Source organism: Haliotis asinina, chromosome 9 (assembly GCF_037392515.1).
Source record: "Haliotis asinina isolate JCU_RB_2024 chromosome 9, JCU_Hal_asi_v2, whole genome shotgun sequence".
NCBI classification, from domain to species: domain Eukaryota; kingdom Metazoa; phylum Mollusca; class Gastropoda; order Lepetellida; family Haliotidae; genus Haliotis; species Haliotis asinina.
In genome coordinates this window covers 61,014,846-61,038,998 of record NC_090288.1, presented here as the reverse complement: position 1 = coordinate 61,038,998, position 24,153 = coordinate 61,014,846, and the positions used below count along the sequence as shown (strand labels likewise).

Genomic DNA, 24,153 nt, shown 5'->3' with positions numbered 1-24,153 from the left:
GTGGCCGAGCCCGAATAAACAGCCACTGAGAACAATGCACCGAAACCTATTTAATTTGGAAAATGCCGATTTTTTGAAGAATCAATGAAAAAGTCATTAACTTTATACATTTCATCCAGCAGTGGAAACCCACTGTTTCCAGAACTACAGTTACATAATTATAAATGCTGTAAAAAATCATAACATAACTGGTGACAGTGAACAACCTTGTTTTAAAACACACTGAAGATAGAAGCAGGAAGTATTGCCCATGAATACGCACAGCACATTTGACATTTTTATAAAGTGATAAAATAGTTTTATACATATTGCCATTCACACCTAGAGATCTTAGTTGCTCCTACAGCAAAGACCCGTCAATACAATCATGTTTTTTTCTTAAGCCAGTAAAAGCTGTAAAAGTAGGGGATCGTAGAATAAGTACCAGGATATTGTTTTCTAGGAATTAGCCAATAGTTCATCGTTTCACTCTAGAAAAGAATTATTTGGCGTTTGAAAATGTCTTTCGAAACTTAGACAATTATCATATGACGTTATCTTACAGGTTTTTGATGGTAAAGTGATGTCAAGTTCATTGAATGGTTCTTAAACATGGGGACTAGACATTGATTCTGGATGTACGATTAGCAGTTTTATTGACAGAGTTCATGTGCAAGCATGTAAATATTGGTGTGAAAACGTCAACATCAAACCATATATCTCTGACTACAAGCGGTGCATACAATATTGGTATGAACTGTTATTCATATCAATATTACCCAAGAAATGTTAATACTGTTAGATATGAGTCATGGGAAATGTAGTTGGGCTTCAAAATTGAGAAATGTTAACATATATCAAGGGCATCATATTAAGGATATAGCTCTATTCCACTGTGCCAAGAAAAGAAATATTTTGTGATGTTTCTAAAAAGAAGTATGCTGAAAACGACTGCTTGTTTGTATGTAAGGCTTATGGCGATTTACGTGAACGGTATTTTCCCAAGGAAATACTATGTGTTTCCAACATTAGCTAAACATATTCGAATTCTTTTAATGTCCCATTGATAACAGTGATTTTATACGAAAGTTGGCTATGTCGTTCAGTATTGTTCCAGTAGAAAGTTACAAGTATACTCTCAAAAAAAAAGAAAAGAAAAGAAAAGAAAAAACGCATAGGTAACACTGATAAATGACATATCACATATCATTCCAAATTAGTCGACGCAAACCATTCGAAATCGTTTACGAGAAGATGGACGTCCGATTCTGGAATCTACAAACCTGGAGAAACTGGGAACGCATTCCGTAACTTACTAAACTTTTTATACGATACTTGTATACATTTTAACATACATTTGATCTTTCATACTGTGACATTTAGGCTACACCTGATTGATAGAATTACATGTTTTCTATCTTAAAAGTTTGGAGATTAAATATGAGCACACATGATGAAACTTGAACATTAGAGCCCCATGGGGTTTGCAGAGCAGGGTAGGTAAAGGTGTCAAATTTCATCAGGTATGCTCAATTTCATCTCCAAACTTTAAAGATAGAAAACATATAATTCTATTAATCAGTTGGTTCTCACTCGAGTGAACGTCATCCACCTCTAGGGACGACAATATTTTACGTATTGTTCCCATCAGGGGAATCGAACTCAGGCTTAGCTACCCATCGCATCCCGTTCCCCAAGACCAGGTGTTTGTAAGAAACGTGATTAGTTATAGCATATTTATCGTGCGATTAAATCCCACGTTTTTAATGATATAAACTATATTATTTGTATATTTCAAGAAAGCAAATTATTGGATACAATTTTTACTTAGCATAGCTATAGATTTATAATATGAAAGGATATCAGAATGCCCGTTTGTAGCAGACAAGGATACAATTTGCCAAGACCAGACTAACCATATATCAATACACCTTGACAATCACAATCACATTTGATACTGTAGTTATCCGTGCATGCAATTGGACTAGATATTCCTGTGATACTGCTCAACCGCTGTGTCCTCGTAGAACTACCGTCGTTTGCAGCGGCTCAAACAAATACTCCGGACAAAACGTTATGGATGGCAACTTCTTGTTTGTTGTATTGAGCTAAAGCTTGATAAAGGAATAAGGATCTACATCGAAACGTCACTTTGTGTAACAAACAAGATAGTGTCATACATAAACTTGCATGTTTCATTCTAAAATGATGTCAAGCAAAAGTGCAATAAAAACGAAGTTGTCATCCATAAAGTTGCAATGTGCTTTATCTTTGACTCACAAACTTCCACAACACCAATCAAACAGTTATTCACACAGCCCTATTATTTTAGCCTTATAATTAGAGCCTTATTAATAGTGTCATGCATGAAGAACATGAAGACACGATGATAAGGTGAGCTACGAGAAACAAGGTGAGCTACGAGAAACAACTTTAACTTCTACTGGAAAATAGGAATCAAAGTCTTTCAGTCAGTGCGCAAATATATTCATGGCGCTTGATATACTTACAGCAGAAGTAATACATCATCATTGTTTGGTCTTGCAATATGATTGTCTTTCGAATAAACATGTGAAGGAAATTGTGAAGAAGATGTACCCTTAGATTCACTGCTTTCAAAGTTGATGTATTAAGTCAATACATCATTTATGTCACTAACGTTTGCTTATTGTAGTATTATATATGATACCTTAACCATAGAGTCAGATATTAGAAAACTTCAGATGTTTGCTTTAAGATTAACTTGCTGGCTTTGCAGGGGCACTAGTCATAAAAACACAACATGAAGAAACAAAACGTAGCTCTCAGGGGGGCAAATCAAAGCAATTTCAGAATGATACTCTCTTATAAAGATAGTAAATGATTTTACTCCTGATTATCTTTCACATCATTCCTAGAGCACATCATTCCTCTGATGATTTTTTATCAACAGTGGGAAAGGTTCTTTAAGAAATCATACTGTAATTTTGTGTAAGGCTATGTGTGTTATTTATATTTTATAAATCAGCCACAATGTTGAACTAGGCAAGTAAGGTATCCTGCATTCATTGATAATAAACAGGTTTTTGATACTCAACAGCAAATCTCTGAGACTACTTATTAACTGACGCTCGGACCTCAACAGCATATAGTTGCTGTAAATGGCTGTCACTCCCCACATTGTCCAACCTGGCAAGGGGTAAGACACGACGGTGTTCTATCCATCTTCATGTATATCACGTTCGTAAATATAACACTACACCCCTCCACCCCCACCCCGTTTTCTACCCATGCGCCTGTTCACGACCTGGGTCAAGGCGATCGTAGAGCTACGACTATTGTAAGTCTATGTTAAAGTATGGGAGTTACGAACATCTTAGCGCTATTTGAGGAACGGGACCCAGACTGATCATGTCACTCTTCCAGCTGTCTGTACAGCATCTCCTTCCTTCAAGATTATACTCGACAAAGTGGACTCGACGCATTCATAAGACCCGTGAAGGTCCGGGGTAGAAGAGGCCTTCAGCAACCCATGCTTGCCATAAAGGGCGACTATGCTTGTCGTAAGAGGCAACCAACGGGATCGGGTGGTCAGGCTCGCTGACTTGGTTGACACATGGCATCTGTTCTGAATTGCGCAGATCGATGCTCATGTTGTTGATCACTGGATTGTCTGGTCTAGACTCGATTATTTACAGACCGCCGCCATATAGCTGGAATATTGCTGCGTGCGGCGTAAAACTAAACTCAATGACTCACTCGCATCCATAATGACCTAGATTTGCCATATTCCCGCATCTTCACATGCAACCCAGTTCCTGTCTACCTTGGTCTCTGGCTCTCAACAGCATTCCTCTCCCTGGCTCAGCTCTGGATTGCTACTCCAAGACAACAATATTATAATGTGCACACTGTAAATCAAATCTACACAGATCTCCTGAGATACATCGCCAGTAGTTGAAGAGCTCTTAAGTCAATTCATGAAATCTTTGGGAATTAAACCCTCGATACTCTCCCCTTGATTCTCCATGTGCACCTGGACAACTGTGATGAAGAAACTATCATGCAATACATCATGGAACGTCCCCAGGACAAGTGCACTGGCCCAGACGTTCTCCTCGACTTTCACCTTCACTCAGCTCTCTTCTTGAATGTCGGCCATGTTAACTTATCACGGCTTCATAATGATGGATACAGCTTACTCTGCGAGCACCGATCCAACATTGTACTCCACTCGACTCGTCCCTCGACCATGCGCCAGCGCATTGGCGATCATAAAATATAAACTCCGCACCTTTGTATTATATACATGTCATGAGTGCTACCTCAACCACCTCTAACTTATCTTTATCACGTCATATTTCTCTATCAGTGAATTGACTCTCTTCTTACAGTACATACTCATGCTGTCTTGTTAATGTAACACGCATCTAATCTCCTACAGATGAGGGAAAGAAAAATGATGACGATGATGATGGTGATGATGATGATGATGATGATGATATACATTAGATCATATGCAGAACATATATTTAGACCACAATGTTGGTTTTCAAGCTGGAAGTTCGACTGTCCATCATTTAATTGAAATATGTCATCAAATATGCCAAACTCTAAATGACAAAGACCAGTATTGCATGGTCTTTTGTGATGTTTTGAAGGCTTTTGATCGTGTTTGGCACAGAGAGCTTATACATGAATTGGAAATGTATGGTATTAAAGGTGGACTGTTAGAGTGGTTATGTAATTACATATGTAGCGCTATCAAAAGGTCGTTGTTAACGGAGCCATATCTAAACCAAGGTTACTCCAAGCTGGCGTCCTACAGGGATCAGTGTTGGGTCCGTTTTTATTCATTGTTTATGTGAATGATATCGATATTGCTGATGAGTTAGATTGCATTACGCGACTATTTGCATATGACACATCATTAGGCAAGGTGTCTGGAAATCTTAACAAAATAGAACCCTCATTAAACGTAAATCTCAGACGGTAAAACGCCTGGGCAAACAAGTGGTTCATAGCATACAATCCAGATAAGACAGAATCAGTACTTTTCTCACTTAAAGATAATACTTGCTCGATTAAATTATTATTTGACGACACTACTGATAAAACTGTAGAAAATCATAAACATTTGGGGATAATACTTTCATCGAACGGCAAATGGTCCTCCCATGCATCTAATATTGTTTCCAAAACCTATATAAGACCTCACTTTGAATACGCAAGCGAAGTCTGGGATGGCTGCGGAAAAGAACTAAGTTCAAAACTGGAAAGGCTGCAGACCGAAGCTGCGAGAATAATTATTACCGGACTTCCCAAATATTCTTCTTTTAATTCACTTTATAACGTCATATAACTCGGCCCCACCGTACATTTCCTATGGCATTACAAAATTTAAAAATTTACATACTCAGTTAAGCCATGAAGCTAGTAGATTAAGTTACGATCTGTATCGAGTAGGGCTAGTCACTGATCCATCCTGCGCATGTGGAAACCAGTGCGAAACGTTATTCAAGATGTATGTGGTAGTAACTTTGTGATTAATTATCTGTTATTTTAAACGGCATTGCACATCTGACAAACCATAAAAATGAAATTATTTTAAAAAATGTACATCAATACATCTAAACGATCCCAGCAGTCTTCCCTCTATACACCTTTTGTATTATAGCATTTCCCTCTGATAACCCTCAGCCTTTCTTTGTTACTAAAATTTTCTTGTGATGTAATAAGTGATTGTAAATGTCTTTGGAGAGGGGTTATATGAGTTGAAAGAACTTTTCACATTGTGAATAAAATATGTTTAAATTAAAAACAGACCTTTCAGTCTGGTTTGAAGTTTTAATTTGTTAACAATTCCCACATCCCTCGTATTCGTAGACTCAAGATCCGAACTAAAGCCATGATATGTCTAACATTATCCAGTTCTGCCTACTTACTGAGTAAAGATTAACTGACGTTTGGTAAGCCTTGTGCGGAAGTCTAGTAGGTGGCACGTCACATGTACATTGAACCAGTTCAGACCACCAATAATCGCTTCCCATATTTCACATCCATGGCGAAGGATAGGTTTAACTTTTGATTAAATATTTTGTTCCGCTTGGGACGTTTCCATATGTTCAAACCAATTGCAAAACATTCATCAATACCCTTTTCCACTTTAACACCAATGTGATATTACCATTGGTAAAGTTAATGATGGGATCAATAGTCTAAATCATCTGTCGGAATTCAGAAGGTACTTTTCTTTTTGTAAAAGGTTTTCTTCCATTAAGGAAAACTACAAACCAAACGAACAACAAAACGGATGTATTTGAACATCCATTCCATAAGGCCATTTTGATTCATGTTATTTTGTAACCTGTATATGTGGGGTAACATCATACTGATAACCATTGCTCGAATTTGAAATTCGATGATACCTGTCTAATATCAAGGCATTGTTACGAGAATGTATTTTCTATAAATTGTATTATTAATTAAGTAATACTCAGTATTGGGTCACAACGTTTAACGTTATAAGTAATAGTTATTATGGGTCACATTTCATAAATTTTCATTATTTTAAGGGCTTTAAGAAAGTGCCTTAGAGTTACCTCCCCTTTTGATTATTTGTGTTACTTCCAGGAGACAGCTTGAAGATTCTACGGTGATGTCGATGGATGTATGTGCTCGATCTTTCAGGGAATGTTGACTTTATACATAAAGACTAGTTTGCGTGTTGTCGGACACGGAAATACACTGAACTACAAAAGAAACGTCGTACATGTATGTATTGCAAACTGTTTTATTTATGTGGAAACATATTTCCTATTTAAGGTTGAAATTGAAGGAACTGTTTTGTCCTGTTGATTAACAAGTACTCCAGAAACAAGTCTGACAACACATGGTGCCACATGCTGAGGTCATGTCCTTGACGTTCAGGGTTGAAGTCAGTAGCGTGTGTGGCCACCATTTGCGTTGATAACTGCCATGCAACGCCTATACATGGAGTGTATCAAGTGGTTGATGAAGGCCATGGGGATAGCATTCCACACTCTGAGAAAACCTGCCGTGGGTTCTGCAGCAGTTGTCGGCCTTGGTCGAAGGTCATTCATCCTTCTCTGAATTTCATCCCATAGGTGCTCAATTGGGTTTAGATCTGGACTTAGAGCAGGTCAGGGAAATGTGCTGATGTTGTGCTGTTGGAAGAAGTCCCTCGTTATCCTGGCTGTGTGAGCACGTGCATTATCCTCTTGAAACACGTGGTTTGGATGACGGGCGAAATGTGGCACAACGTGCGGTCTTAACACTTGATCCATGTAACGGACAGCAGTCACTCCATTTCCTCGACCTGGACCAATATTCTGCAAGACCTGGGGTCCACGTTTGTGGTTCAGTCCAATGCCACCCCAAACCATGATGCTTGGTCCTCCCCACGAGTCCCTCTCCATAAGACATGCATCAATGTACCGTTCACCTCTCCTTCTCCAAACTCTAGCTCTGCCATCTGCCACGGATATGCAGTAACGACTCTCGTCTGAAAAGATGACAGTCCCCCACTGCTGATAGCGCCAGTTCCGATGTTGTTGGACCCACAGACGACGTTCCCGACGATGTCGAACTGTCAGGACAGGACCCTGAGCAGGACGTCGACAGGCCAGGTTGAAAGTTCTCAGCCGACGACGAACTGTTGCTGCAGAAATGGGTCTGTTGTGGGTTCAAACAGTCGCTCGAGCCGATTCTGTCGCTGTGCGGAAGCGATCCTGCAAGTGCTCCCGATGAAGATGACGATCTTGACGTGCTGTTGTTACCCTGGGATGGCCACTGCGCTGACGATCGTTAGTGCTGTTGATTGCATTGTACCGCTCCAGCAGTCTCTCGACTGTCAGTTGAAGTCGTTGGCAATGACCCGTGGACGTTGACCAGCGTGAAGACGTCCGATGGCTTGTTCCCTCTGATTTCGAGTCAAACGTGGCATGGTGACAGTGATCAGGAATCGAATGACAGGATGATGGTTTGGGGTCCTTTTTATACCCACTAGACCAGGGATTTGCACGTGCATCATGCTTTTCAGAAAGTTGCGTTCGAGAGCATTACCATGTTCACGGAAAGGGTATGAGTTTGAATCCTACTCAGAAATCTCATTTCTTTAAAATGATGTGTTATGAATGGTCAATGTCATATTTGTAATGTTACAATAGCATAAACTGTGAGTCAACCTATCAAATTCCACATCAGGTGTGAGTAAAATGACTTTGAAAAGTGCGACGTTTCTTTTGTAGTTCAGTATACATATGGATGACTGGAGTATACATATCAGCCTGCCTCCGTCAACGCTTGATCTTCATAACCGCTGCCTGACCGCTCGCTGTGTTATATTCAGTAAAGCTGTGCGAACATCGGTCATCAAGAAATCTGCGCTCTCGGAGCCTAGATCTTCTGAAAGTCTCACCTTACAGACTGAAAGGATATGGACTTAGGGCTTTCAGAACTGCTGCAACACTGCTTTGGAATGACCTTCCAAAGCAGAATGACCTCCCTTAGAAATGAGATCAATCAAATCATTTGGCTATTTTAAATTGCAGCTGAAAACTCATCCATTCACCATCCATTATGTATAAATCCCAATCTGCATACAGACTCACTAGTGTTCACATTCTCCGTCAAATGTCCTGTCTTTTATAATGCGTTCTAGTTTATTTCATGTTGCGCTTTGAGCTTTGTTCTTATGGAAGCTAGTTATTAGAAACTACATTATTATGTTTAACAGATTAGGATAGAATGCAGCAGAGAGGGTTCGGGTAATCCTGGCACAGTCAGGCTGGTAAAGCTCATCACCAGCTCAGGACCCTCATCCCCTCTACACTCAGCCCAAACAACGAATGGGACTTCTCCCGGGAAACACTGCCTAGTCGAACCCACCAAGAACTTTCCTGAGAATATGAAGGCTCCCCAACACTGCAGCCTTCTGCAGTACCCAGATTGTCTCCCGGTAGAGAACCCGGGCAATCTCCTGATCTGCGCCAAGAGATCTGGTGGTACCAAACCAAGGGCACCGAGAACAATGGGGAGCCTGACGACTGTGTACTTGGGATGCAAGCAAGACATTTCAAAGGCGAGGTCCGCACATTTATCATGCTTTTCCTGAATCTTGCCATCACATGGCTGTCAAAAGGGACAGAAAATTAAATTCAATGATAAAAATAATTTCATTGGCTTTATCAAAAAGGACAAGATCAGGTTTGTTGGCTGGAATTCGTCTCAGACTGTATATTGGCCTATTCCAGAGACGTTTAAAAGCATAATTTTCCAGGACACCCTTGACATGTTCAGGGTCGTACCATGGATGGACCTCGGGGTCAAAGCCACAGGCATGGTGGAGACGATAGTAAAAGCAGCGACCCATGCCATCATGTCTTTTAAGATATGCTGTTTGTGCCAAGGAAGGGCATCCACTGACAAGGTGTTGGACAGTCTCTGTAAATTCATTGCAAAGACGACATTTCATGTTCACATTTTGATTAAGAATCACATTCTGACGATGGCGAGTGCTAAGTGACTGGTCCTGAGCAGCAAAAAGGAAGCCCTCAGTTTCACATTTGAGACCAGCCGACTTCATCCAGGTGAAGGAGTCGGTTGGATTGCTGCTCTGTTCCACACATGTACGTACACATGATGTAATGGCTTCTCAGACAGCCTCTCCACAAAGGACCGACTCTGGGCAGACTTGGTAAAGGACTTCACCTGGTTTACTGCCATCGCTGTGCCGTCCGGCAGTACATCACCATCAACAAATTCAACCTCAAAATTCAGATTGTGTCCAACAACCTTGGCACGCTGAAAATAGTTGAGGAATTCTTTGCTTTCATCGTGACTCCTGACGTGCATCACCAGAAGATCATAAATAAATATGAATAAATAAATATGTGCCAAAGTGCACAGTAAAATTCTATCATGAAAAGCCTCCACGTTAATCAAACCCCAACCTCCTGATTTAATTGGGATATATAAACGATTAAGAGAGGAACGAGGGTGGTGTGCTCTGTTATCAAACATGATCCTTCTGGTCAGACGGTCAAGACTCTGGATGTCTTGTTTGGTCCAATCAACTACCCCAAAGGAATAGGAGAGGACTGACACAGCAAAAGTATTGGTGGCTTTGACCTTCTTTTGGGCATTTAGAGCTCCAGATTTTCTTCAAACGAGATTTATACTCGGCCCGAAGTTTATCTTGAATATGGGCATTCTGGAGCTTGTCTCGAACTTGCACTCCTGCCCCTTGTAACCTGACCGATCCATAATTGGTTACCTTGCCACGTTACAGATGAAGAGTATTACATTTGTCAAGTTCAAATGTCTTGCCAATATCACTACAAAAGGAGAAGGAGAACCTGTTGTTTCAAATTGGTCTCTCCTTTGTCGATATCATCCATGTATAGGAGATGAGTAAGAGGTGTTGGGGATCTGTGCTCAGGAGGTCCGGCATGGTAGCCCTCCTCCCTATTGAGCAGAAACTTCAAAGGATTTAGAGACAAGCAGAAAAAACGGACTAAAGGAGTCCCCCTGGAAAATTCCCTTCTGATTGGAATAGATTCTGAAGTCTGCACCTCTCCTTGCGGGTACTTCTCAAGTTGTGTCGACCAGCAACTCATTAAAGACTTGAGTAAATCAAGTAGTCGTTCAGGGAGGTCAATACACTGAAGAGACTTCAGAATCCATTCGTAAGGGACAGAGTCATATGCCTTTTTGTAGTCTATCCAGCACATGGAGAGGTTGCGATGATACGTTTTAGCCTCTTCCAAAATCATTTTCTGTACAAGAAGTTGATCCTTGCACCCCCAACATCCCTTTCTCGCCCCCTTCTGCTCTTTGTAAATTATGTCATTGGATAAGCAATAAGATGACACGAGGTTCGTCAAACACCCTGTGAATAATATGTATTGAGTGAATTTGTGTTATTATATTCAAAATTTGAAAATACAGTAACATATAATTCCATAACTACGTTTCAACTTATTAGCTGGGTAAACCTAGGCCAAAAAGCGTCGCCTCGAAGTTTCTTCTTGGCTTTAATATACTTTGTCTTTTGTTCTTTTACTTGTGTTTATTAACTATAAAATTCATATCTGTAGGTACTTCACGCTATGCTTTAGCCATTCAAACAAGACGTCTTGCAATAGATGTTTCAGAACTTATAGATATATTTGACATTGCCCAATATGACCAAGAATAACATAATTAAAATAGTGTCGCACACTGTAGGGCTTCGGAGAGAAAAATAAGCGCAGAGACATTTATGAACATTTGAAGGAGAAAACATTGCTAATCAGTTGTTTACAAGATATTCACATTGTCAAAAAAGATAAACAAGTGATGAGAAATGAATGGGGATTGGAGTGCATTATCGCCCCCTACAGATCTAATGCAAGAGCGACTGCTATTCTTTTTCATACTAATACTGAAGTTAAAATACATAGTACAATGAAATATCCAAATGGCAATTTTATTATTGCTGATATTTCAACTGATGGTATCATATTCGCCCGCTCACGTATCTAAGCCCAAATAATGACGATGCAACGTTTCATGAGATATTTTAGGACTGTTGATAGCTTCGAAAACGATTCCTTGGTATTGTGTGGAGACGGCAATTTTGTACTTGACCCTTCAATGGATCTAGAGATAGTATCGCCATGTTAACGACCCTAAAGCAAGGCAGGTGGTTTTAGATGTGATAAAGAACAATGATTTATTGGATATTTGGACACAATATAAACAAGATTCAAGACGCTTTACTATGGTGGAAGAAATTCCTGCACAGAAGACCAAGCTATACATAGAATGTGATATTCTCCCACGGTTGAAATACCCTATCTAAAGAAACCGGTAAGGGGTATCTTGAAAAAAGTGAAACAAGAATATTTAAATTGAAACATCCATCCAGAAATAAAAGATATTAGTGACAAGAATCTAGAATTAAGCATGAGCTACACTTTGTTGTTGGAAACGGTTCTTACGAAAGTGAGAGGTCAATCGATATCCATGTCTTCAATATTTAAAGAAAAACCGGTGGAGTTGAAAGCAAAATTAGGGAACATTTTCAAAACATTTAGGAAGAAAATTTAAAGGAACTTACAAAACGTCAAGAAGAAATCGAAAAACTTAGGGAAGAACTAGAGAGAATTAAATAAGAAACAGGATAACGTGGTACGAGGTGGATGAAAGGCCTACAAAATATTTCTGTCAAACCGAAATTACACAGGCAAGCTGATCAATCAACTAATACACGATAAGGGGAAAATGAGACGGTAAAAGAATCTTAGAAGAACAAAGAATATTTTATAAAAATTGTATTCCCAAAATGACAGAGCTTCAGGAGAGAAAATTCAGAATTTCCTTTTCTGTCCCTTCTCTACATAAACGAAGAAGAGTTGATCTTGAAAAACAAAGTACATTGAGTGAGGTCTCAAAAGCTCATGTAAAAGGAATAAAAACACCCAAATCCTAAAGCTCGAGTTATTGAGTTTTCATGGTTTCTTTTGAAAAGAATTAAATATTTGGGTGCACAGGCTTATTAGCGAATCATTTAATAATGGCTGTTTGAGTTTGAACATTAACAGAGGAATTATAACATGCTTGCCTGAAGGAACCAAAGATAGAACCTATCATAAAACTGGTCACCTATCACCCTTTTAAATTGTTATACAAGATTATTAGCACATGTATTACCAAGAGAATTAAGACTTTTTGATACACGAAAATCAAACAGGATTTATTCCAGACAGGATTTATTCTCAAACAGGTAGCATAAGATTAATAGATGACATTATCCTGGAAACAAAATCTAAGGATAAGAAAGATATGCTACTTTCTATAGATTTAAAATCTTTATCACTTAAAGTTTTGGAAATGTTTGGCTTTGGTCCTTACATGATTAAGTGGATACATGTTTTGATTTGTAATGCAACTTCTTGTGTCATACAAAATGACCACCTTTCTTCATTCATTGACAATGGTAGATCCTGTGGACAGGGGGATCCAGTCTCCCCATATTTATTTCTTTTTGTTGCAGAATAAGCGGCAAAAATGATTAGAGACAATACAACGATTAATGGCATTTATTCATAACATACAGAGCACAAATTAGGGCAGTACGCCGACGATATACAGCATTTAATGATTGGCTCAGAGAGTATAACAGCTGAGCTAAACACATAAGTTCTTGGCATTCAAAAGAACGCAAACGTAGAAAGACAGTTGGTCATCAGTACCGGAAAATGACTAGAAAATAGTAAAAGATTACTAGCAATAATCAAATTTATGTATATATTCTGAAACAAATTGTACAGTCCCATTACGAAAACACCAATGTACGCATTGTTTAAGGTTTCAATCTTTACGGAAGACAATTTTGTTTGCTTTCTAAAGGCAGACATTGACCTTCCATGTTGAACAGTGATCACTGATAATATTTACTTGTTCTTGTAGCCCACTTACACGATCAGAAATATAGAAATTACACAACGAACATCAGCAGAAACAGTTCATGTAAATCAGGGAATAATTGTACTCCTCTTCAACATGACACGCGGCAGCTACTTCATTTATAAAAATACTAAATAGAATGGATTAATACACAACTCTGTTTTATTCCAATTGGACAATCAAAACACTCATTAAAATCAACATTACATTGTTGTTGTTACAAGCGAATACATTAAATCATATTCAATATTAAGTAGACAGCATTTTAGAGAACAAAATACAGAATCTATACATTCTACATTTCCTTGAATATTTGTGTACACAAGCACTGTTTCATATCCAGTCTTACACCAGGCATATTTGTCACATATTTTATCATTTCTTGCAAATTTTATTAACCTACAGTTAATTATTGCGCCAAAAGTATCTTATGTGGAAAAGCACATGAAGATATAGCTACGTTTATCAAGTGCGAACAATGTGCGAAATGCCTACAATGGGCATACCCATGGGCAACAGTTTTGCTTCTCCTGGCGGATCTGTTTCTTTACGGATGTGAATCTGGGCAATAAGGTAATCTGGCCCAGACGTTTAACTTAAGATTAAGGTTTATCGATGATTTGACATCATTCATTAATCATCTCATGACCAATTCCCTTCCACTGATTTACCCACTGAACTTGAAATAAGAAGACAAGTAAGTCTGCCTCAACTGTTTCATATCTAGATCTATGTGTACAGATTCGGACTGACAAAATGGGTGTATGGCAAGAGGAATGTTTTCTATAGCCAACTTTCCTTTCATGTCTAGCATGAACAGAGGCCACATACAAAAGATTCACAATAGTGGTTTCATGTACAATGCAAATGGGTCCAAACTAAAGTACTTTGTCACAAATATAATATCAAATCACCAAAGTCTTCATTTGAAGGTGAGAATCAGCTTTACTGAATGTAACACAGCAGTCAGGCAGTGGTTGAACTACAGGTCAAGCGTAACTCGAAAACGCGATCTTAAAACCTGCTGCCAAAGTACGAAAAGCACAGAACATTTATGATACGAAATGTGACCCGTAATGACAATCACTCAAAACTTTAAACATTGTGACCCAAATAATAATTATCTATTAGTTAGTAACCAAATTTCAAGAAAATACACTCTGGTAACACAGGGCTGGATATGCTCACCTTTTCGCGAACATTATGTTATTATCACATAGTGATTCATAAACACATGCTCTGTCATCAGATCACATGGTGACAATAACCGGATTGTCTGTACAATAACGGAAACGTCGTACAACTGTAACACTGCTGAAACAAATATTTGTTTTTGATATAGTCGCAATTGTATAATCGACATTATATTTGAATGAGACAAGGGATTTACCGCTTCTGTTGTGATAAATAAACTCATTTTCTCCTACAGGACAATGAAGTTTCTAATTGTTGTTCTGGTGGCAGTGACGACTGTCATGGCCGACGATCACGATCACAATCACGACCACACCGATCCTTCAAAGTTCGCTGACTACCTGAAGGAAATAGAGAAGAGTCATGAGTTCTTCAATATGGTCCCAACTGAAAAACTCTTCAGGGAACCCATCATGGCTGCCGAACAGGGCACCGCTGCTCTTACAGCTTTAACCAAAGCCCAGACCTTTGACAAGATTATCCATCTCATTGATCGTATGTCTATGTTTGTATTCATGAATATTCGCCTGCAGGTTTAGACAAATTGTCACCATCAAATCAAACAGTCATACGTTTCGATTTATATAGAAACCTCGTACACGCACACGCAAACGCACACCCGCATACACATACATACATACATACATACATACATACATACATACATACATACATACATACATACATACATACATGCATGCATGCATGCATGCATGCATGCATGCATGCATGCATGCATACATACATACATACATACATACATACATACATACATACGCACGAACACACACACATACTACAGAATGCTGAATCCAGAATCTGAACAAAGATATTTAGATTCGGGATTCGAATTCCCAATAACGATTCCCAAATCCTAAATGTTGTTTCGTGTCAGTGACAACAAGAGGATCTGCACCTGTAACAAACATAACAACAACATCAGCTCAATTCAAACTGTATATGGTCAAAGGTTAACACATCATTTTGTAACCCGAATTAGGTATATTTTCATATATTTTCTTGTTTCATTTCGCTAACACAATTAAATGTTCGGTGATTCCATTGGCCAAACATTTTAAAAGTAGTTTACTCTCTGCACCGACGGCATTTTATGGATGCTTCAAAGTGCTATAACTTTCGCTACTTTTGGTACGTTACCTGCAGATTGAATAATATATATATATATATGTCTTTTGTTTCCTCACATAAACATGTCCAATAACCGACTACAGATCATATATAGGTGTTACAGTTACCTGCAGATTGAATAATATATATATATATATGTCTTTTGTTTCCTCACATAAACATGTCCAATAACCGACTACAGATCACATATAGGTGTTACAGTTACCTGCAGATTGAATAATATATATATATATATGTCTTTTGTTTCCTCACATAAACATGTCCAATAACCGACTACAGATCACATATAGGTGTTACAGTTACCTGCAGATTGAATAATATATATATATGTCTTTTGTTTCCTCACATAAACATGTCCAATAACCGACTACAGATCACATATAGGTGTTACAGTTACCTGCAGATTGAATAATATATATATATATGTCTTTTGTTTCCTCACATAAACATGTCCAATAACCGACTACAGATCACATATAGGTGTTACAGTTACCTGCAGATTGAATAATATATATATATATGTCTTTTGTTTCCTCACATAAACATGTCCAATAACCGACTACAGATCACATAAAGGTGTTACAGTTACCTGCAGATTGAATAATATATATATATATATGTCTTTTGTTTCCTCACATAAACATGTCCAATAACCGACTACAGATCACATATAGGTGTTACAGTTACCTGCAGATTGAATAATATATATATATATGTCTTTTGTTTCCTCACATAAACATGTCCAATAACCGACTACAGATCACATATAGGTGTTACAGTTACCTGCAGATTGAATAATATATATATATATATATATATATGTCTTTTGTTTCCTCACATAAACATGTCCAATAACCGACTACAGATCACATATAGGTGTTACAGTTACCTGCAGATTGAATAATATATATATATATGTCTTTTGTTTCCTCACATAAACATGTCCAATAACCGACTACAGATCACATATAGGTGTTACAGTTACCTGCAGATTGAATAATATATATATATGTCTTTTGTTTCCTCACATAAACATGTCCAATAACCGACTACAGATCACATATAGGTGTTACAGTTACCTGCAGATTGAATAATATATATATATGTATATATGTCTTTTGTTTCCTCACATAAACATGTCCAATAACCGACTACAGATCATATATAGGTGTTACAGTTACCTGCAGATTGAATAATATATATATATATGTCTTTTGTTTCCTCACATAAACATGTCCAATAACCGACTACAGATCACATATAGGTGTTACAGTTACCTGCAGATTGAATAATATATATATATATATATATGTCTTTTGTTTCCTCACATAAACATGTCCAATAACCGACTACAGATCACATATAGGTGTTACAGTTACCTGCAGATTGAATAATATATATATATGTCTTTTGTTTCCTCACATAAACATGTCCAATAACCGACTACAGATCACATATAGGTGTTACAGTTACCTGCAGATTGAATAATATATATATATATATATGTCTTTTGTTTCCTCACATAAACATGTCCAATAACCGACTACAGATCACATATAGGTGTTACAGTTACCTGCAGATTGAATAATATATATATATGTCTTTTGTTTCCTCACATAAACATGTCCAATAACCGACTACAGATCACATATAGGTGTTACAGTTACCTGCAGATTGAATAATATATATATATATGTCTTTTGTTTCCTCACATAAACATGTCCAATAACCGACTACAGATCACATATAGGTGTTACAGTTACCTGCAGATTGAATAATATATATATATATGTCTTTTGTTTCCTCACATAAACATGTCCAATAACCGACTACAGATCACATATAGGTGTTACAGTTACCTGCAGATTGAATAATATATATATATATATGTCTTTTGTCCCCACATAAACATGTCCAATAACCGACTACAGATCACATATAGGTGTTACAGTTACCACAGCCGATAGAATTCAAGTCGGATCATGACGATGCGTACTCTGAGGTTAATTATTCGAAAGCCTATCAGATGGATTCATGTATTGTTCTTACAAACAGTGTCTGAGATTAACACGTGTCATTTTTTACGTTTGATATGTTACGTTATTTTTTATATATCTACATTCCCCACTTTGAAGGCTACCTTGCTGAACCGTAACAACACAAGACCTATGGAACCGTAACAACACAACACCTTCAAATATGTGTATTTACGTGCGACTGTTACTAATACTACTGCTGCCGCTGCTACAACTACAACTACCACTACTGCTGCTACAAATATTAATACCGATTCTAAAACTGATACCTGATGGGAGGAAGCATATTCGGTGTAAGTAGATTTGTGACAACCATAGTTCTAATGATTATAAACACTTTTTGTTCGAATTACATTGATGGATCATCTCATCTGACCTCAAGGGTTTACTAATTCTTAAGAGGCTGACGACCTACAATCACTCGGTCAGTAACTGGAAGGTAAATTAAGGACAAGAAGCAACAAATTTATTTTCCAAAATGTTAAGAAAGCTCGACTTTACGATATCAACGCTATCCTGAGGAACTGTCCGTAAATCACGATTAAATTGTGATGGTAACAGGTGTTCGCCATGGAATGCGTATAATTGTTTGTCCCAGAAAGAGTATATGGTTTAAAACAGAATTTGCATCCTTTCGTCACTGATGCGCTAGGTTTAGACCTGCTCTCGTGTCTACTATAAACTTGTTCGAACGCTTTATCCAGTTCTCGAACGATGTAAGCCTGACATTTAGCAAAGGTCGTGTGACGCCCATGGGGATATTTTGGCAGAAAGAGCATGCTTGAGTTTACCACACATACTGCAGACACTTGTAGAATATTTGCAGGATAGAGTATAAATAGGATATAGTAAACATTCGTGAGGATAATATTCTGACAATCGTTATGAACCCTTGAAGATCCGGGTTAGAATCGACCATCAACAACCCACGCTTGTCGTAAGAGGCGACTAACAGGATCGAGTGGTCACGCTTGTTACCTTGATTGACACATGTCATCGCATCCCTCATAATACATGTCATAATGATGATCACTGGATTGTCTGGTCCAGACTCGGTTATTTATATCTGGAATATAGCAGCGGTAAACAACAACCAATCAACTTTATCTTTAGATCTATGTAGAAAAACGGATGATGTGCTCTCACTAACTTTCTCTGTTTTTAGTTCAGATTTGTAAATCAGTGGAACATAATAGTTTTAGGACTGTTATTGCACTACATCAGGTCATCATTATTCCTAAAACGTGTGTTAAACGCCTTGGCAAACCCTTTTCTACCTATAAAATCCTGGTAGAAATTCTTATCCAACATATTGGGCGAGCGGATTTAGCTTTACCACGCGTTAGCAATATTCCAGTAATGTTACGGTGGGGTTTTTCAGAATCCATCTGACATTATTTTCTGTAAACAATCAGCAATTAACTTCATAAAGGGTTCATCTCTGAGACAGGGATTAAGTGGTTAATGTACTTGATAGAATCATATCTCTATAAACAGCTATTCCTGTTTGATAGATAAATACAAATCAGCAACGTGAAAGAAAGATGAATATCGAACTGGTGTGATTCGTCCTGTCATTCCTCGTCTATCACGGTACAGTGGATTCTACTGTCAGTAGAGATCATAAGAAGTGCCTCTGATGCGAAGGAAAAACAATGTGCTTCTGTGCAGGCGAGCTAGAACTCAGGGCTATATAAATATATATTATGGAATGGTTTTGGTTGTTTATAATTACATGATACAATACAGTGCATTACTGCTGGATTGTACTCACACAGTAGTCATTTATGTTTTTACCCAACTTTAGTGTGTTGTACCAGACTTTAGTGTGTTGTATCAGACTTTAGTGTGTTGTACCAGACTTTAGTGTGTTGTACCAGACTTAAGTGTGTTGTAAGTATACAAGTGGGACCTGGAGCTGTGAGGACACGTTTTGCTATGGCGGCAATAATGGACAAAGGTGAAGCGACTATGTCTCTCGCAGCACATGTATTGATTTGTGAAGCAAAACATTTATCTATACCAACGCCAAAGACAACCCCGAAATTTCGCATGTGCAGTTCGATATCATCACGGGGAGGGACGCCGTTGTATGGTTCCACTGTAAATTGACGAAGGAACAAAATGTTGACGTTAGAATAAACCAAATGGGCCTTAGTAATATTGAGGATATGAAGGAAGAAGTGGTCGAATGTTGGGATACGCTGTTCCACGTTTTCCAGCAAACTTTGATCGGTAGTGTACCTAGGTACATTCAGTCATGTATTGCAGGGCAAGTAGGTGTTACAAAGTACTGAAAAGACACGAAGACCGCAAGAGAATCCTATCTCAACATATTCTTTCACAAAAAAAGACTTCTTTAGTTTATGTTTATGTATTAGATATTTGCCAACTGAAGTTTCTCAATATTTTCTGGGAATGCTATACCAGTGTGTAAAACCAACAGATGCGTGATATTTTTACTCAGAAGCGACAGAGTGGCTCCGACCAGTTTGTGAGAACTTCACCTTTCACACAAGGGTGAGGATGATCTATCTCAAGCAGACATGCAGGTGTTCTTGGAGATCCTGTACGCTGCTGAACACAATATCCTCACTCAGTACATCGACCAGAAGGGCTGCGCAGCCGTTTTTGACCTCATGTCACGTATGTACATAATCCACAAATACACAAATACTGGACAGGAATATCCTGTGTCATTTTTGGGTTTTTTTCCTGGGAGAAACATGGGATAACGTTTTCATTAAGAGCAAATGTTAGGAAAGTTGCTAAACGTTCATCAGGAGTAAAATCCAAGATTTATGACTGCCGAGATGTTTCCATTTAATCGGAAATCCTAATACAAGAGTCCACCGATATTACAAGATTCCAGCAGAGGCTACACTTCATCAGATTTCAGGAGGATTACAACATGCAAGTCTTCATCACAGCTTTCAAGACGTTTTTGTTTTATGAAATGTAGAGGGCATTTCCCAATATAATCCACCACCAAATAATATGACCCATAAACACATGCCCTTAATATAGCTGGAAACATATTTTCAACTCTGGTTTGAGAAGTGTTTTCAAACGACTATGGGTGGGGTGGGGTTTGGAAAGGGTTTGGTCTTTTCCAGAGTATTACAACTTCTCTACTTCTTGCCCCAACCTTCCATCATCTGTCAAGAGAAGAGAAATCCAGAATCTCCTCTTGCTTATGTATAGCATTTCCGTATACTGTTTCCCAGGATATTCTCCAGCTGCTCTACTCTGCAGCACTCTTTGAAATATCCTCCTGTAGCTCGTTACTGTGATGCGTTCTGAAATCTACATCCGTCAGTAGGGAACCTGCTTCCCAGTCATTGAGTGCATTGAAGGAAACTGTCGTTGGCTGTATTTTTATTTCTTTTTGCAGAAATTGAGGACAATGAAGTTCACGGCTTTGATCAGCTGATCATTAGGGTAAGGTGATCGACACTAACAAACCAAAGACAATCCTAACATTCATGCATTATTTGTTACATTATAATAGACACGTCCTTCCTCCAAATTGTGATATATTAGTTTTTAAGTTTCCACGCTAGTTTTAAAAACTAATTGTGATAGTCTAGTGGTTTTACAGTCCTTCGTCGACAGGTTCTTCATAGTATGCATATATATTCTTTTTTATGTCACGTATGTCCTCGTCACGATATGGCTGCAATCTTGCCGACGTGACGTTAAATATTAACTCACTCACTCACTAACTCACTTCCTTCCTCCAACAATTCAGTCAGACAGAGTATCGTACTCATGCTACTTGGAACGTAAAATTATCTGAGTGCAACCTCGAACATTGCCCAAAGAACCCTAGAACGGCGTGCTCAAATAGAGCTTTTAGGTTTCATTAAAGTTAATGTCGTGTTTGCCGTATTCCAGCATCTGGAAATGGAGGCTGCGATGATAAAATCTACTGTCGGCACCATCGTTGTCAGTACAGCTGTTCCAGTAGTTGCCAGCACAGTCGTGGGATGAACCAGGCTCTAATACGTACAGAACACCAGGTGTCTGGTGGTAATAGTATCAAAGATATGTCCGACTATTGACAATTAATTACGGGCTTGTCGTCCAATGTAAATTGGTCACCTGTGTTAGGAATCTTTTCAAAAATGAAATTGACAAGGAGGTTATTCTGTGATTGGCAGTCACATGAAGCTTCTGCCTGTGCTACACATTGTGATTATATTGTTATGAAAAATACTGTTTTCTAAGGCGTAGGTCCACAAAATGACCAGAGAACTATGACTGTGGTAAACCTTTAAAAGCCTTACATCGCTGTGTGGTACGGGGCCGGGTCATTTCGACTGGTGTTCAATAAACTTCGATCAAGACGTCACATGGCATCACATTACAATAGTCACAAACAATAAAAACAACAGAACTTAATTCACGTGCTTACTGGTTAGAACGTTGAAGGTTCGTATTCGGAGATATATGTCTGCTCTTGTGATAATGGTGTCTTTTAAATGTCTTAACATAGTATGGGAGACTAAAGTATGATTCGAAGATTTCTTCCAGTTTTCTTAAGTACAATGGTAATTAATGTTTAATTCGGTGTAACCATTTTCTTTGTGGATACACCATTACCCTTGTGAATATCATTTGTATAATATTTGAATTGCTTTTACTCATTACACGGTATATAATCGTAAGTCATGAAAATAGAGTTGACCAGAGTGAAGTTGCATGGGTTTTATAGTTTCAGTCCTGCACTGCCTGGACATAAGTTATGAAACACAAATGGTATACTTAAGTTTTATCTGTTTACCCATCAGCGAATTGGTCCTGAAATGCCACGTTTTTTCTGACCACAATTTTGGAAAACTAGAGATTTCGGTAGACGTGTTTCACCCAAACCATTGCTCTATACGAATCCGCTTGACTACCATCTGAAAGGTCAAGGTCTGTTGTGGTCCATATTTGTCTAATCTCACGTGACAACTTTGTGATGACGTAGAAAATTGTGTTGGCATTGTGGTTTTATATTCCTCCAAGAATTTAGATTCAGGAATTCATAGGCTTACGTATATATATAATCTGTAGTTGGTGACTGGGCAAGTTTATGTGACGAAACAATAGACATATATATATTCCCGTCTGCAGGAAACATATCAAAAGTGCTTGTCGCTGAGAAAGTTATAACACTTTGAAGCATCCATAAAATGCCGTCGGTGAAGAGAGTAAAATACTTTTTAAAATTTGGCCAATGGAATCACCGAACATTTAATTGTGTTAGCGAAATGAAACAAGAAACTATATGAAAATATACCTAATTCGGGTTACAAAATAATGTGTTAACTTTTAACCATATACAGTTTGAATTGAGCTGATGTTGTTATGTTTCTTACAGGTGCAGATCCTCTTGTCTCTCACACATGTATGTATGTATGTATGTGCGTGCGTGCATGCATGCATGCATGCATGCATGTGTGTATATAAGTAGGTAGGTAGGAGGTGCTTGCGTGCGCAGCCAGCTAAGTAGACCGAAGTGATTCGAATCCCGAATCTGAATGTATTTTTTTCAGATTCGAAATTCTGTCGAACAGAGCTAGTTTACATTATCTCACTCCTTCTAATGTACTAGGTGCTCCTGGTGAACCTGGGTTCCTTAAAAGCATAAACAACTAAACTGCAGCTTTCCATATTTGAAAATCACGTTTGAGTTTTCTTCAATTCGGCTTTCGGAATTTTTTAGTTTAACAATGCACTCAGCAATGTTCCAGATATATGGCGGTGGTCTGTAAATAATCGAATGTGGACCAGACAATCCAGTAATCAACAGCATGAGGATCGATGTGCGTAACTGGAAACCACCTGATCCCGTTAGTCGCCTCTTACGTCAAGCATAGTCGCCTTTCATGGCAAGCATGGGTTGCTGAAGGTCTCTTCTACCCCAGACCTTCACGGGTCGAAACTAGTTGCAGAGCAATAGTTGTAACTGTCTACATGAATAAGAGTAGGTTAAACAGAGCTGGAACTGGAATTGTAAACATGACAGCTCGCTTTGTATGTCTTATTCATATGCCTGGCGTATGCGGATAGAGTAAACTACATTTTAAGGAACTGCTTAAATGTGTATATAATTTAGTCGAAATGTTTACAACAAAGTACGAACATAACAAACTGAAGTGCGTGATCACTTTTGAGTCTGATAGTTTACTAAAAATATAGTCAGGTGATCGGATTTACCAATTCTTGACCTGGATGGTTCTCAATCGGAGAAAGTTGAATGTTGTTACGTGTGTTAAGATCTTTCAGTTGCGTCTCACCTAAAACAACGTGGGATACAATGGTGGGAGCCGGTCTTCATGAATAAGAGAAGAAT

The 24,153-nt window shown here is 38.3% G+C and overlaps 1 pseudogene; it reads left to right on the top strand.

The window, feature by feature from the left end:
* The first annotated feature begins 20,256 nt into the window (after positions 1-20,256).
* LOC137297361 (uncharacterized) lies at positions 20,257-21,803 on the top strand (annotated as a pseudogene).
* The last annotated feature ends 2,350 nt before the right edge of the window (positions 21,804-24,153 follow it).